The sequence below is a fragment of the Miniopterus natalensis genome, chromosome 3 (assembly GCF_054644295.1).
Source record: "Miniopterus natalensis isolate mMinNat1 chromosome 3, mMinNat1.hap1, whole genome shotgun sequence".
Classification (NCBI taxonomy): domain Eukaryota; kingdom Metazoa; phylum Chordata; class Mammalia; order Chiroptera; family Miniopteridae; genus Miniopterus; species Miniopterus natalensis.
In genome coordinates, this window is record NC_142083.1 from 71,082,785 (window position 1) to 71,099,972 (window position 17,188).

The 17,188-nt window shown below is 38.1% G+C and overlaps 1 long non-coding RNA gene across 1 annotated transcript in view; it reads left to right on the plus strand.

The window, feature by feature from the left end:
• Positions 1 to 13,162: 13,162 nt before the first annotated feature.
• Positions 13,163 to 17,188, plus strand: part of LOC107540937 (uncharacterized) — a 72,820-nt gene continuing 68,794 nt past the window's right edge. The window contains exon 1 of the long non-coding RNA XR_001603568.2: positions 13,163 to 13,243. This is a non-coding gene — a long non-coding RNA (uncharacterized LOC107540937). The remainder of the gene's footprint in view (positions 13,244 to 17,188) is intronic.

Sequence of the window (17,188 nt, forward strand, 5' to 3'; positions counted from 1 at the left end):
GTTTGAGAGAGACAAAAGAGAGAAAGAAACATTGATTTGTTTTTCATTCATTGGTTGATTCTTGTACACGCCTTGACTGAGGATTGAACCTACAACCTTGATGTATTGAGACAATACACTCTAACCAACTGAGCTACCCAGCCAGGGAGGAAGTTTCTTTTCACGAAATAAGTTAGAACTAAGCAAGTGAATTCCATGCCTCGATTTCCAAGGTTTTCCATTTGTTTGTTCCATATAGACATGACGGTGCATGGGCTCTTGGATAAGTAACTTGTATCATTTTTCCCTTATAGAATGCGTGACATGGAAGAGACAGAGCACACCTAGACTGCATTCATATTTCCACACCATCTTCTGTTGTAATTGGTGTTTGACAAGAGCGTATCACTCAGACACAGACTTATTCCTTTGGTCGCCAGTTCCCCTAACAATCTCTTGAGTTTGGGCTATCCCCATATTCTACAAGGGAAAATGAGATCTGTCACTTATCTAAGAGCTCATTATAGTCCTATCCATGTGAAATAAAGAGAAAACAGTGGAAATCTGGATGTGAAAGTCATGTTTAGTTCTACTTAGTTCCCCAAAGGAAATTTCTTATCCTTGAAGGAATGAGGAATTTTTGTGGAATGGCTTAGGAATGAGAAGATTGAGGAGGGACCATGGAAGCAGGGCTGGTTCCTTTTCATATGGTGAGCAAATTTGCCTTCAGGCCCTGTCACCTGTCTCTGACACCGAAACAAAATTTTGAAACCTAAATTTCAGTAGGGCGTGACTGATAGGAGTCCTGGGTTCTAATCTGAGCAGCAGCCACGGTGCGTGCTTATGGCTGTCACTTGACCTTTGTATACCCTTGCTTCCTTGACCATAAAACAGCAGCAGCAGAATAGGTTCACTGACTTTATCTGCATAAAGGGGACACCCTGACAATAGTTAAAAGCACTTCAAATGCATGGCATTTATAGTGGTACTGACTGCTGAAAAGGAAGAACAAAATGATGTTGAAATTGGAAAACAGTGTGATCTGAACAATTCCTCTTTATGCTTGCAATTTCTATTTATTTTAATCTCATTGGATTATTGTCCTTTCATTCTATAATGGAAATGAGGGGAAAAGGGCCCTCACAATACTTATTCTTTGATCACTAACTGTTTGGGAAGCTTTACTTAACTGAATAGTTCTTTTCCCTCTCCCATTTCCACCACCTCTCTTAAGAGATATTCACTTTGAAAATTATTCAGAATTTGAACAGGTCGAGCTAAAGGCTTTAGCAAAGAAATGCAGTCAGAAGCAGCAGATTGTAATACCAGCTATGCTATGGGTTCGTTCTAAGACCTTGGGCAAGCCATTAACCTTCCCTTACCTTAGTTTCCCATCTGTGAAACTGCAGTGATACTTCTGATTGACTTCACAGAGATTGGAGAGATAACTCATGAGTAGGTACTTTGAAATACTAATTGCTGTATAGATTACAAAATACCATGTAGGTGTTTTTGGCAAATTAAAATACGGTGTTAGTTTGTACACCACAACTAGAAGATATTTTTGTAACAGAGAAATTACTCTGGCGCAATATCTGCAACCAGGGTGATACCACTCACAAAACAATGGCATCTCATTGCCTTTGGATGACAGTGCAGCTGCCCTATATGAGAGTTATATTGTTGCAGGTTCGACTAAGTAAAAATGTGATAACAAAAATGGATGGAGAAGGAAAGCTTTTATTCCACGAAAATGTGGGATTTTTTCCATACGTGCCCCAGAAGAAAAAACTATTGTACATTGAACTTCTTAAAAATGGTTGCCACTATGTGAGGACAAGTCTGATGAAAGACTAGAATGATCTTGGGAAAACTGCCTAATATAAAACTAGACAAATTAGTAAGAAGTCCACCAGGAGAGATAAAAAAAGTACTCTTAATTCATAACAAAATGAGTAACACTGAGAAATTAGACAGCCATTTGGAAACGGAAGATAAAGTGCTCAGAGAAGAAAAATGGACTCCCAACCTAAGTTAAAAATAAGAGTAGGGCGTTCTAAGAAACAGGACAGAGAATATGGGCTCTAGAAACAGTATAGACTGAGGGTTGTACTTTCTTTCCAACGCTTCCTAACTTTGAGACCTTGGATAAGTTGCTTAGCTTCTCCAAGCTAAATGGGGTGGGAAGTGGAGGGTGACTAGGTTTTTCTCCTTGGCTTGTTATGAATCTCAAGCAAGAAGCTGTATGTAACTCTTAGCATAGGATCAGGCTCACAGTGGGCCTTCTACTGAAAATAACAACCCCTAACAGTTATTGAGCACTTACTGTGTGCTGTGCACTGTCCTAAGCCTTTTCATCTAATGACTCGCTTGATCCTCATGACCACCCTATGATTTTGCCGCTATCTCTTCTTCATCATAGTTTCTGTCTACGTATAAGGACTATTCTATCAGCACTGGAGATATTCCATGAAAATTTATTTATTTTTTTATAGGTAACCTCTTTCTTGAACATATTAAGAAAGAAAACAGCATTTTCAACTAGCATTGCCTTGCTTTCATGTGGGAAGATCTAATCTAATCTGTCCTGGTACCTAGGAAATCAGGCTCTGGTGAGCACTTGGTAGCACATACATTACAATAAAGCAAATGAGGGATTCAGAGTTTGGGACAAAAAGGGCCATAGAAAACAGGCAGTGCTTCAAAACCCCAAACCACTTTCCAGGTCTCAGATTGTAAGCTCCTAGAAGATTTGGGCTTCTAAACAGTGTGCTCATCGTCTGGATTTGAGGTTTAACCGAAGTTAGTTCCCTTGAGGCAGCAATATGGAAATGATAACTGACCAGCCAAAGAAGGAAAAAATGGATTATCCCTTAGAAATGAATTGTATCACTAGATATTATGAATAGCCTAAATTATGACAGATTCACCTGTAGGTATGCCAGGGAAAAGTAGCTGTGAGCTATAATACAATCATTTTTTTTACCCAAGAGAATTTAGGTGCTAATGTGGATGGTATTGCATCTGTGAAATTATGACACCTACAAAGGATTACAAGATATAAAGCCAAATAAAACATCATACAGAGGGAAATGGTTTTGATTATGTAACATTTATACATAGCATTACATTTTACATTTTCAAATTGCTTTTCAGTCATTGGTTTCTTCTTCGCAGCACACCTGGGGAGTACATCCGTGCTGTTATCCTCTGTTCACAGTTGAGTCAACTGAGACTGAAAGAGGCAAAGTGTTTTGTCCAAGAGCACAACAGGGGTAGGGTGAGAAATTGTGTCTTCATTCAATCCGGAGTCTATTCAGCACCTACTCTTGGCAAGGCACCATGTTCTGTGGTGCATAGAGGTGGGTTCTGTATATGTGGCCTCTGCTTTGCAGGAGCTTGCAGTCTGTTGAGGCAATGAGTGGTTCATGTGGGTTATATCTCCAGGAGTGCTCTAGACGAGGACAGTGTTTAGAGGGGGAGAAGGTGAGTCCCCTAAGATTCCTGGACACAGTGGGATTTTAGGCCCTTGAGAGATGGGTAGGATTTTGGCAAATGGAATCTGAAGGTGGTGGGAATGGCACAGACAGAGACTTAAAGGTGGGCAAATTCAAGATATATTACAGAATGCTTGACTACAGCAGAGCAGTTGTGGAAAAAGGACTAGACAGTGGAAAGGAGCAGATTTTCTCGGACCCTAATGCCCAGCTATATACACAGATTTTAACCTGTGGGCAATGGGGACTGGACTCATCTCTGACTTCTCCCATTCATTCATTATTCTAACATGTACCAAGGGCTACGCATAGTCTCTAGGTGTTTTCCCATACATTTGTTTCCCTAACCTTCATAGCATTCCACCGAGATACATATTATTATCCCTGCTTAAGTGGATGAAAAAATAACACATTTAGAGATTCAGACTTGCCCATGATCATGTAACTAATAACTGATAGATGTGAAATTCGAAGGAGCACTCTTGACTACCTTATGGGTACTTACAGGAAGAATGAGTGCAGATTCTGGACAATGTATTCAGAATGCCCATCTAATAAATGCCCCTCACCCTCGCTCAATGTCTTTCCAGAAATAGAAAGTAAATCAGAGAGAAATCAAGTTAATTTCTTAACATGGGCATTAATTTATTTCTAAAGTTGTCAGCTCCAGGTCAAAAAGAAAGACAAAGGATATCTTCCCCTGTTTCCTCTTCACAATTAACAATAAATGTCTGCATTTTGATAACTTTAGTTTTGTAAGCATTGAATTTGCCCACCTTTATATCTCTGTCTGTGCCATTCCCACCATCTTCAGCTTCCATTTGTCAAAGACATACAAGTTATTGCAATATTATTGACTATATTCCCTATGCTGTACTTTACATCCCCATGAACATTTTTTATAACTAGCAATTTGTATCTTAATCTCTTCTCCTTTTTCACCCTTCCTCTCCGATTTGGCAGCCATCAATTTGTTCTTTGTATCTATGAGTTTGTTTCTGTTTTGTTTGTTTGTTTATTTTGTTTTTTAGATTCCACACATAATTGAAATCACATGGTATTTGTCTGTATTTGTCTTTCTTATTTCACTTAACGTAATACCCTCTAGGTCCAACCATGGTGTCTCAAATGGCAAAATGTCATCCTTTTCATGGCTAAGTAATATTCCATTGTATACATGCACCACATCTTCTTTATCCATTCATCTATTGATGGACACTTAAGTTGCTTCTATATCTTGGCTATTGTAAATAATGTTTCAATGAACATAGGAGTGAATATGTCTTTTTGAATTAGCGTTTTGGATTTCTTTGTGTAAATGACCCTAAGTGGGATTAATGGGTCATATGGTAGTTCTGTTTTTAATTTTTTGAGGATGATCCATATTATCTTCCATAGTGGCTGCACCAATTTGCAGCCCCGCTAACAGTGCAGGAGGGTTCCCTTTTCTCCACCTCCTCACCAACAGTTCTTTCTTGATTTATTGATGACAGCCATTCTAACAGGTGTGAAGTGATATCTTATTGTGGCTTTAATTTGCATTTCCCTGATGATTAGTGATGTTGAACAACTTTTCATATATCTATTGGCCATCTGTATGTCGTCTTTGGAGAAATGTTTATTCAGGTCCTCTGCCCATTTTTATTATTATTTTTATTTATTTATTTTTATTTATTTTTTCCCCTGATAATCTCTCCCCACCCACATCCCCTTCCCCACCTTCCCTCTGAGATCCCTCAGTTTGTTCCAAGCTTCTATGTTACTGGATCCACTTTGTTCATCAGTTTATTTTGTTTATTATATTCCACATATAAGTGAGATCATTTGCTACTTGTCCTTCTCTGACTGGCTTATTTTACTTAGCATAATACTCTCTAGTTCCCTCCATGCTGTGCCAAAGGCCAAAAGGTCCTTCCTCTTCACAGCTGCATAGTACTCCATGGTATAAATGTGCCACAGATTTTTTATCCACTCATCTACTGATGGGCACTTGGGCTGTTTCCAAATCTTAGCAATTGTGAATTGCGCTGCTATGAACATAGGGGTGCATAAGTTCTTTGCGACTGGTGTTTGGGGTTCCTTAGGGTATATTCCTAGAAGTGGGATCACTGGGTCAAATGGCAGGTCAATTTTTAATCTCTTGAAGAAACTCCATACTGCTTTCCATAGTGGCTGCACCAGTCTGCATTCCCACCAGCAGTGTACTAGGGTGCCCTTTTCTCCACAACCTCGCCAGCACTTGTAGTTCGTTGACTTGTTAATGGTAGCCATTCTCACAGGTGTGAAGTGATACCTCATTGTGGTTTTAATTTGCATCTCTCTGATGATTAGCGAGCATTTTTTCATGTGTCTCTTAGCCATTTGTATGTCCTCTTTGGAGAAGTGTCTATTTAGGTCCATTGCCCATTTTTTAATTGGATTGTTTGTCTTCCTTTTGTTAAGTTGTATAAGTTCCTTATATATTTTGGATATTAACCCTTTATTCAATGTGTCATTGGAAAATATGTTCTCCCATACAGTGGACTCCCTTTTCATTTTGTTGATAGTTTCCTTTGCTGTGCAGAAGCTTTTTATTTCAATGCAGTCCCATTTGTTTTCTCCTTAGTTTCTGTTACCCTAGGAGATGTATCAGCAAACATATTACTATGACAGATGCCTGAGATTTTACTGCCTATGTTTTCCTCTAGGGTTTTTATGGTTTCATGCCTTACATTTAAGTCTTTTATCCATTTTGAATTTACTTTTGTGTATGGTATAAGTTGGTGGTCCAGTTTCACTTTTTTACATGTATCTGTCCAATTTTTCCAACACCATTTATTGAAAAGACTGTCTTTACTCCATTGTATGCTATTGCCTCCTTTGTCAAATATTAATTGACCATAATGGCATGGGTCAATTTCTGGGTTCTCTGTTCTGTTCCAATGATCAATATGTCTGTTCTTGTGCCAGTACCAGGCTGTTTTGTTTACAGTGGCTTTGTAGTATAACTTGATATCTAATATTGTGATCCCTCCAACTTTGTTCTTCTTTTTCAAGATGGCCGTGGCTATTCAGGGTGTTTTTTGGTTCCAGATAAATTTTTGAAGTGTTTAGATCTGTGAAATATGCTGTTGGTATTTTAATAGGGATTGCATTGAATTTATAGATTGCTTTGGGTAATATGGACATTTTAATGATGTTAATTCTTCCAATCCATGAGCATGGTATAGTTAGTTTTCCATTTGTTTATATCTTCCTCTATGTCTTTTTTCAGTGTCCTGTAGTTTTCTGAGTAAGTCTTTTACATCTTTGGTTAAGTTTATTCCTAGGTATCTTATTTTTTTAGTTGCAATGGTAAATGGGATTGTTTTTTTAGTTTCTGTTTCTGAGAGTTCATTATTGGTGTATAAAAATGCCATCAATTTCTGGGTGTTAATTTTATATCCTGCTACCTTGCTGAATTCATTTATTAAGTCTAGTAGTTTTCTGGTGGAGTCTTTAGGATTCTCTATGTACAATATCATGTCTTCTGCAAATAATGACAGTTTTGTTACCTGCTTTCCTAAGGACAGTTTTGGATGCCTTTTATGTTTTCTTCTTCTCATTGCTGTGGCTAAGACTTCCAGTACTATGTTGAATAAGAGTGGTGAAAGTGGACATCCCTGTGTTGTTTCTGTTCTTAGGGGAAATGGTTTTAGTTTTTGCCCATTGAGTATGATGTTGGCTGTAGGTGTGTCATATATGGCCTTTATTATGTTGAGGTATGATCCTTCTATTCCCACTTTGCTGAGAGTTTTTATCAAAAATGGGTGTTGAATTTTATCGAATGCTTTTTCTGCATCTGTTGATATGATCATGTGATTTTTATCTTTCAATTTGTTTATGTATCACATTTATTGATTTGCAAATATTGTACCAGCCTCCCTGGAATAAATCCCACTTGGTCATAGTGTATGATCTTTTTAATATATTGTTGGATCCGATTTGCTAATATTTTGTTAGGATTTTAGCATCTATGTTCATCAGGGATATTGGTCTGTAATTCTCTTTCTTTGTAGTGTCTTTATCTGGTTTTGGAATTAGGCTAATGCTGGCCTCGTAAAAAGAGTTTGGAAGTGTTCCTTCCTCTTGGACTTTATGAAATAGTTTGAGGAGGATAGGTGTTAATTCTTCTTTTAATGTTTGGTAAAACTCCCCTGTAAAGCCATCCCGGCCAGGGCTTTTGTGTGCTGGGAGCCCTTTGATTACTGCTTCAGTTATCAGCCTATTTAGACTTTCTGACTCTTCCTGATTGAGTTTTGAAAGGTTGTATTTTTCTAGGAATTCATCCATTTCATCCAGGTTGTCCAGCTTGGTGGCATATAGTTGTTCATAGTATTTTCTTACAATCGTTTGTATTTCTGTTGGGTCAGTTGTTATTTCACTCTTTCATCTCTGATTTTGTTTATTTGGGTCCTCTCTCTTTGTTTCTTGATGAATCTGGCTAAAGGTTTGTCAATCTTGTTTATCTTTTCAAAGAACCAGCTCTTGGTTTCACTGATCTTTTGTATTGTTTTTTTAGTCTCTACATCACTTATTTCTGCTCTAACCTTTATTATTTCTTTCCTTCTACTTACTCTTGGCTTTTCTTGTTGTTCTCTAAGTTTTTAAGTTCTAGGGTTAGAGAGTCTATTAGAAGTTTTTCTTGTTTTCTGAGGTAGGCTTGTAGTGCTATAAACTTCCCTCTCAGGACTGCTTTCATTGTGTCCCATAGATTTGGAGTTGTTGTGTGTTAATTTTCATTTGTTTCCAGGAAGTTTTTTATTTCTTTCTTGATCTCTTTGGTAACCCATTCATTGTTTAAAAACATGCTTTTCAGTCCCCATGTGTTTAAATGTCTTCTAGTGTTTTTATTGTAGTTGACTTCTAGTTTCATGCCATCATGATCCGAGAAGATGCTTGATATGATTTCAATCTTCTTGAACTTATAGAGACTAGTTTTGTGTCCTAACATGTGGTCTATCTTTGAGAATGTCCTCTGTACACTTGAGAAGAAAGTATATTATGCAACTTTGGGGTAGAATGTTCTGTAAATGTCGATTAAATACATCTGATCCAGTGTGTCATTTAGGGTTGCTGTTTCCTTGTTGATTTTTTGTCTCGAAGACCTATCCAGTGAAGTCAGTGCGGTGTTAAAGTCCCTGAGTATGAATGTATTGCTGTCGATCTCTCCCTTAAAGTCCTCTAGAAGATTTTTTATAAATTTAGGTGCTTCTATATTGGGTGCATATATGTTTATCAGGGTAATATCCTCTTGCTGGATGGATCCCTTTAGTAGGGACCTTTATGTAATGACCTTTCTTGTCTCTCAATGTGGTTTTCATTTTGAAGTCTATTTTGTTTGATATGAGTATTGCTACCCCAGCTTTTTTTTCATTTCCATTTGTATGGAAAATTTTTTTCATCCCTTCACTCTCATTCTGTATGAGTCTTTTGTTCTGAGGTGTGTCTCTTGTAGACAGCATATAGTTGGGTCATGTTTTCTTATCCATTCAGCCACCCTATATCTCTTTATTGAGGCATTTAATCTGTTTACATTTAAGGTTATTATTGAAAGATACTTATCTACTGACATTTTTGTTTCTTTATAGTTGTTTCTCATTCTCTTTATTTCTACATCTAATTATAGCAGTCCCTTTAACATTTCCTGTAATGCTGGTTTTGTAGTGATAAAGTCTTTTAGCCTTTTTTTTTTTTTTTGTCTTGGAAGCTCTTTATTTCACCATCCAGCTTGATTGATAATCTTGCTGGATAGAGTAGTCTTGGTTTCAGATCCTTCTCTTGTATTACCTTGAATACTTCATGCCATTCTCTTCTGGCCTGTAGAGTGTCCAATATGAGAAGTCAGATGACAGCCTTATGGGAGCTCCTTTATAGGTAACAGTTAGCTTTTCTCTAGCTTCCGTTAAGATTCTCTCTCTGTCTCCGATTTTTGACAATTTTAATTATGATGTGTCTGGGCATGGGCCTCTTTGGATTCTTCTTGCTTGGGACTCTCTGTGCCTCCAGAACCTGTATACCTTTTTCCTTGACCAGGTTAGGGAAGTTTTCTGCCATTTTTCATCAGACAGGTTCTCTAACCCCGGCTTACTTTCAACCTCCTCTTGCACTCCTATAATATGAATATTGTTACGTTTTATGCTGTCCCACAGCTCCCTTAGACTGTCCTCCTGTTTTTTAATTGTTTTTTGTTTTGGGGTCTCTGATTGACTAATTTTTTCTACTCTGTCTTCTAATTCACTGATTCGATCCTCAGCTTCTTCTAATCTGCTGTTTATTCCTTCTAATGTATTCTTTATATCTGCTATGTCATTCTTCATTTCTGACTGGTCATTTTTCATAGTTTCCAATTCTTTTTTCATGCTGTTGAGCATCCTTACAATCAGTATTCTAAACTCTATATCTGAGAGGTTGCTTATCTTTGTTTCATTTGACTCTTTTTCTGAGACTTCTCTTGTTCTTTCATTTGGGGTTTGTTTTTTGGTTTCCCCATTTTGGCTAAATGTTAGGTAGATCTGCTACGATTCTCAATTTTTTTGGAAGGTCTCTGGTACAGGCCAATGTCAGATGCAGTTTATGACTGACCCTGAGTACCCTGTTTGGGGCTATCAACAACCCCAGGCTTGAGGTCTCCACTGCTGGAGCTGGATGTGTTTGGACAGGACAGAGATGCCCACCAAAGTCTGCTTTTCTAAGGCCTGGGTCCCAAAACAGATCAGGCAAAAACTCAAAGCACCCTGAAGTCTTCCTCAGTCTGCAGACTTGTTAATCTGATTCTCTTAATGAGCCTCAGACTGTGGAAGCTCTACAGGGTGGTGGGGTGGCTGGTTGTTGTTAGTCTCTTAAAAAGCCTCAGGCTATAGAAACTCCTTTGGGCAGGATAAGAGGCTCTCCAGCAGGGTGGGGCAATTGCTTCCCCCCTCAGGCAAAAGCCGAAAGTTTGCCTCCCAAGAAAGATGTCCCCCACAGTTTGGGGGAATTAATCTCCCCAGACTCTCCCCACACAGCTCCAGTCCACTCCACTCCCCCTCCGCCAGAGCCCAAGGTGAATAGCTGCACACGAAATGTTGTGCAATGGCTCTTTAAGAGGGTTCCTGCAGTTCCAGCTGCCTCTTCCTGGCAGACAGAAACCCGACTGCTTTTCACAGCCAGATATTATGTGAGCACCTCTCAGTTCTGGTGCTCTTGGCCAGGAAGCCCAGCCTGGGGTTTAGTGCCCAGAGTCCTCAGTGGGAACCCCCCACGGCTGAGATGTCCCTCTGGACCTTCAGCTGCTGCCTGTGGGAGCCCAGACAGCCCTCTCGTGTGCGTACTTCTTACCAGTCTCTTTGCAGTCTCCACTTTTTCTCTTTGGTTATGAGGGTGCTCTCCATCTCGTCTTCAGTTGGTTTTCAGGGTGGTTTTTCTATGTTTTAGTTGTAAATCCAGATTAGTCCCGGGAGAGTCTAAGTGTAGCTTCCACTCAGTCCACCACCATCTTGGATCTCCTCTGCCCATTTTTAAATTGGATTGTTTGTGTTTTTTTTTTTGTGTGTTCAGTTGTATGAATTCCTTATGTATTTTTGATATTAACCCATTATCAGATGTATCATTGGCGAATATCTTCTCCCATTCAGCCAGTTGTCTTTTCGTTTGGTTGAATGGTTTTCTTCGGTATGCAAAAACCTTTGTTTGTTTATTTTTTCTATTGTTTCCCTTGCCCAAGGAGACATCTCAAAAAAAAAAAAAAAAAAGGAAAAGAAAAAAAAGAAAAGAAAAATTACTAAGGGTGATGTCAAAGAGTTTACTTCCTATGTTTTCTTCTAGGAGTTTTATGGTTTTTGAGTCTTACCTTTAAATTTTTAGTCCATTTAGAGTTTATTCTTGTATATGGTGTAAGAAAATGTTCCAGTTTCATTATTTTGCATGTGTCTGTCCAGTTTTCCTAACACCATTTATTGAAGAGATTGTCTTCACCCCACTGTATATTCTTGCCTCTTTTGTCATAGATTAATTGACTATATAGGTCTGTATTTATTTCTGGGCTCTCTATTCTGTTCTATTGATCTATGTGTCTGTTTTTATGCCAGTACAGTGCTCTTTTGATTACTATAGCCTTGAACTATAGGTGGATATTAGGTAGTGTGATATTTTCAACTTTGTTCTTCTTTCTCGAGATTGCTGTGGCTGACCTAGCCAGTTTGGCTCAGTGGTTAGAGCGTTGGTCTGTGGACTGAAGGGTCCCAGGTATGATTCCAGCCAAGGGCACATACCTCAGTTGCAGGCTTGATCCTGGCCCTGGTTGGGGCAAGTGCAGGAGGCAACCAATCGATGTGTCTCTCTCACATTGATGTTTCTCTCTCTCTCTCTCTCTCTTTCTCTCTCTTTTCCTTCCACTTTTTCTGAAAAGCAATGGAAAAAATACCTTCAGGTGAGGATTTAAAAGAAAAAAAACATTGGTGTGGCTATTCAGGGTCTTTTGTGGTTCCACATAAATTTTAGGATTATTTATTCTAGTTCTGTGAAAAATGCCAACGGTGTTTTGATAGAGACTCCGTTGAATCTGTAGATTGCTTCGGGTAGTATGGACATTTTAACAATGTGAGCATTTTTAATACACTCTGATCTCAGATTAGTTTTTCCACTAAACCAGAATCTCTCTCTGGAGTTGGTCAATTCAGTTCTTAATCCCTTCCCCTTATCATGAAACCTAACCTATTTACCTAAGTGACATATGAGGTCTCCATCTCAGTTTGAATTTTCTCCATCAAGAAATAGCTTTTCTCCCCAAGTACAGAATACTAAATAGCATTTTTACTATTTAATCATCAGGACTAAAATACAAGTGAGAGAAGTATTACTGTTAACTTAAAAAAATATTTAGGAAGAAACAAATAACTTTATTTAAATTTTCCTGTAAAGAATAAAGAGGTGCTCTAAGGAGGTGGGTGGATACTTAGATGACATAAAAATTAAAATAGTGAAAATTTTAATATCTCTTCAGTAGGATACTTCTCATTGATCTGGTTTTGTAGAAGAGTGTTGTGTGTGTTTTTTAAATGCCTATCCAAGATCAGTCAGAGAAATCTTCCTCTAGAGCGAATAAATATCTATCTCAAAAAACAGGCCACTGTCGACCTTCTGCATGAAGATAAATGGGAAACTACCAAAGTGGGGCATTTCAAACCCTAAATCCAATACACAACATTCTTCTTGTTTCTCAACCCTCAAGTGCCTTGTTTGACCTTGCCCAGATTGTATTTTATGTCCCAAGTCATAAAGATCCAAGGGTAAATGGTTGAATGATTTTTCATGGGATGGAGTGGTTTTTTGTTTGTTTTGTTTTTGTTTTGAATTTGAAAGAAAGTAAAGTAAACATGTAAGGATGATGAAATTCCACCTAAGATTCTTAAGATCCCCCGTGAAAGATATGTAAAACAAGCACTAGACCAGAAAATTGTACCTGATTTCCTCTCTCCTTTAAAATGCCATCTGATTTCAAAGAGAGCAATGGGCTGGGATGTGGTGGCCTGTGTTTCACGGAGGAAAGCAATGAAACTAATTCATGATGTCTTGACTTCTAGATCTGCAAAGCAGGGATGCTTACTTTGAGATTTGGAGAAAACAAGAATTTGAAACTCAGAAGAAATCATACAACTTATAGTAACCATTTGTATCTCTTTACAGAGGAAAAATCCAAATGCATACTTCTGGGGGTTTTCCATATTGGTGGAAGAAAGTGTTTGGGATACCTAAGTAAATCCACTAAGGTATGTATTAGCATTAATTTCTCCGTACTATTGAAATGAAACCAACATGGATCTTTCTTCCTTTAAGATGTTCAGCAAAAATGCTGAGACTCTTAAAGATTGTTGAGGTTGAAACATACTGAAATTAACCTTATTTTAAAAACAGTAATTATGCATAATTGGTAATTTTCCCAACCAATGAGGCTCCCTGCACTGAGGCTATTTTCAGAGGAGCTTCTGAATTCTGATGGAGGTCTAATGGGATATTGCAGTAGAAAAACGATGTGTGAGAAGTTAAATGACATTTCAATTTGCTTTCTGCTGAAGGCCAGTCTAGGAGTTCCCAGTGAACTGGCATGTTAATGACCAAACCTTAGGAGTCCTCATGGGGAGGCTGTCAGCTTGACCTGACTAGAGGACCCAAGATCATTGAGTTATAGCAATCTTGTAAGCATCTCAAGGAATTCTTGGTAGCCTCAACAGTGAGCACTACAGTATTATTTACAGATGTATGTACTGAATAAGTATTTGTTTAGTAGCATTTAATTGTTAGCAGATCTTGAGCTTATCCAAAGCAGAGGGTTTGGGACCACAACCCAAACCCTTTGAAGCACCAAGAGGAAAGAACATAATCAAGGTCAAGTAGCCCCAGAAAGGCTATGCCTGTTTAGGATTCATGACTCAAATCAGCTATGGTGGGTGTGAGGACACTAATTCTCCTTTAGAGTCACAAAAATCATTCAACTGTAAATGAACTGGAATATGTAATTGGACCTGGCCCTTGAAATTTTGTGATCCTTTTAAAGCAAAATGGAAAGAAGGAAAAACCATGTCAGTTTTCTGACTCTTATTTCCAAGAAACTGAAAATACAGCGCAAATGAGTCCTTAGTTGTGGGTCATCACCCGTACAAGACCAGTCTCTGGTTCCAAGATTGAAGACTCCTCTTCTCATGTACCCCTTTCCATTCTCATGTACCCCTGACTTGAGATAGGTCTCAGGGTCTCATTTTGGCCATATATTGTTTCAGCCATGTGGGGGAGATGAGAAGAGGTTAATATAGCCATGTAAAAACTGTCAGCAAACTAGAAAACAATTTGAGGCTTAATATCAACAGTGAGTATGTAGCATCACCTTAAAGACTTGTGTGAACATGCACAAATGTTTTACAAGAATTTTTCAGCAGTATATTTATAGATAGAATGTCTAATTGCACTGTGAGTGATAAATGAGGTTAAACTATATTTCAAGGCTGCTTTATATATTTATTTGCTGCCATCCATTAGCTTTGTTTTCTTTGTGACTGTAGATTATGTCTGTTTATTAGTCTTGGAGCAAAGGGGGAATTGCTGTACTTTGGAGCTGGAAAAGGATCTTTCAGATGATGATGAAGGTTGTGGGAAGGGTTGTTTAAGAGTTTATTTTGGTATTTGTTTCATTTTAAAAGGCTGTGACTAGGACTTCATACTTCATACCTGTCTAATAAGCATGCATATAATTTTATTGTGTTTTCTGAGTGCCTTACAGTCCTCCAGTAATCTCCACAATACCCCTTGAGGGTGGGTCAGTATTACCGCCTACAGTTTACATTTGAGGACATTTGAAACATGAAGGGATTATGTGATTTGTACAAGGTCACCCAGCATGCATGTCTAGATAATAAAAGGTGACTGCAAAACTCTTTCCAAATAAAGAGTGCCTTATAAATGTTAGGTAGTATTAATGGGCATGAACCCAGGATAAGTAAAATACTCTCCAGGAGTAAAATGTTCATACATGCTCTATAAGATTATTTTTAACCTCAGGGCAGCTTTTGAAATAGGAATCCTTGAACCTGGCTATGCATCAGATGCATCTTTATAGCTTTTAGAACATGTGAGTACCTGGCTGCTTACCCAAGATACAGAATCATAATCTGGGAGGCGGGACCTGGATAATTAGTACCTTGAAAAAGCTCCATAGGGGAGTCTGATGCTCAGCCGGGCTTGAGAATCACCACTCTAGACTAGAATAATAACCTCAGTCAAGCCAAGAGCAACAACAAGACATTGTGGAGTCAATTTAAGAGAAAAAGTCTGGTGTTTTCTGGGCTTCTGTTCACTTAGTTCATAATTATTATTAGCAAAGAAACTGCCTCCATGAAATAATCAACTGTAGTATCCATGTGTGGAGTTCCAGAAACTAGTACAGAGACTAAAGTTTATTTAAGAACCATCAGTGTTTGAATGTTATAATTTATTGGGTAAATTTACTGGGTCCACTCTAATGTTTTTATTCCGAGTACTTGTATGATAATTGATATAATAAGAACCTATAATATCTGCCCATTCATCCATCTGTAAAACACTTATTCAATACTTTTTATGTGGAGGTTAGAGTGAAAATGATGGTTTCTATCTACAAAGAGGTTATAATAAAGTGATAAAACAAACACAGGCCAAGCAAATAAAAACCCTATAATAGTAAGCCATACATATTAAATGATAATAGAAATTTACACACGAGGCATTATTCATAATTGCTAAAAAGTTGAAACAACCCAAATACCCATCAACTAATAAGTGGATAAATAAAACGTGGTATAATCATACAGTAGACTATAATTTAACAATGAAATGGAATCAGGCACTGATACATGCTACAAAATGGATGAACTTTGAAAAAGTTGTGCTAAGTGAAAGAAGCCAGTCACAAAGAACCACATTTTATATGATTCCATTTATATGAAATATCCTGAATAGGCAAATCTGTAGAGATAGAAAATAGATTGGTGGTTGCCTAGGGCTGGGGTTGGGGGTGGGAAAGGGGAGGTGGGGGGAGAGGGACTGTTAATGAGAATAGGGTTTCTTTTTAGGATGATTAAAATATTCTAAAATTGTGGTGATGGTTGCACAACCCTGTGACTATTCTTAAAAAATGTGCACTTTAAAGGGGTGAATTATATGGTATGTAAATTATATCTTTATATTATATAATATATATTTATATTTTTATATTATATTTATATTATATATATGTGTGTGTGTATGTATGTAGTGCTATATGAACTTCAAGGAAAGAGTGATTAATTTCCTGGAGGAAATGGCATTTGAGCTGAATAAAAAAGGGTGGTTTTTGTGAAGAGGGAAGGTGTGCTCAAAAATACAAAGTGATGATGTTTCCATGCCAAGGGAAGTTATCTGGAATGGAAGGAGTTTAGGATACACAAGGGTACAGTAGATGGGGGCTAGATGCATGGCTTTACTGCCAGGCTAAGTTCTGTAGTTTGATTTTCATTTCCGTAGGCAATGGAGAGCCATGATGGTTTGTGAGTGGTCTGATCAGGCCCATGATTTGGAAGGGTAATTGGAAGCTGTGATGAGGTTGATAAGTAGGGGAGACCATTGAGGAGGCTAGGCTTTTATAGTGTGTAGGCAAGAGATGATGAAGCCCTAAACTGTGACAACAGCAGTGAGCCCTGAGACAAGGAGAGATTTGAGAAAATGTTGAAGTAGACTCGTAAATAGTGAGAGAAGTGAGAAGTCAGGAGATATATGAAGGCCAATATTTTAGACCACAGAAGGTCATGGTTTTTTGTTGCTGGTTTTGCCATCATTGTTGTTATTTAGAATCATAATGCAAAAACTAGAGTTGAAATAACACCAAACAGCCAAATTGTAGCTATTTAACACCTTGTCAACAAGGGTTTGATTAGAGAGACTCTTAACATTTAACAAAGGAATGTATATTGTGAATAAAGGGGTTGATTGAAAAGAGAAATGCTATCCCAATATTTTGTGAGCTCTTTGGAATCAGACCTTCCCTTGTAGGAGATGAAGCAGTCATTTATGGCCTGTTTGGATGGCTAAGTATTTACCTCTTGCTCGGATAGCTTCCCTAGAAACACTTCCTTTGGTGTGAGCAACTTGGATTTACTGCCAGGGCAACACCTCCCATTCCACACCCACACTGCCTCTTGGCTCAGTCC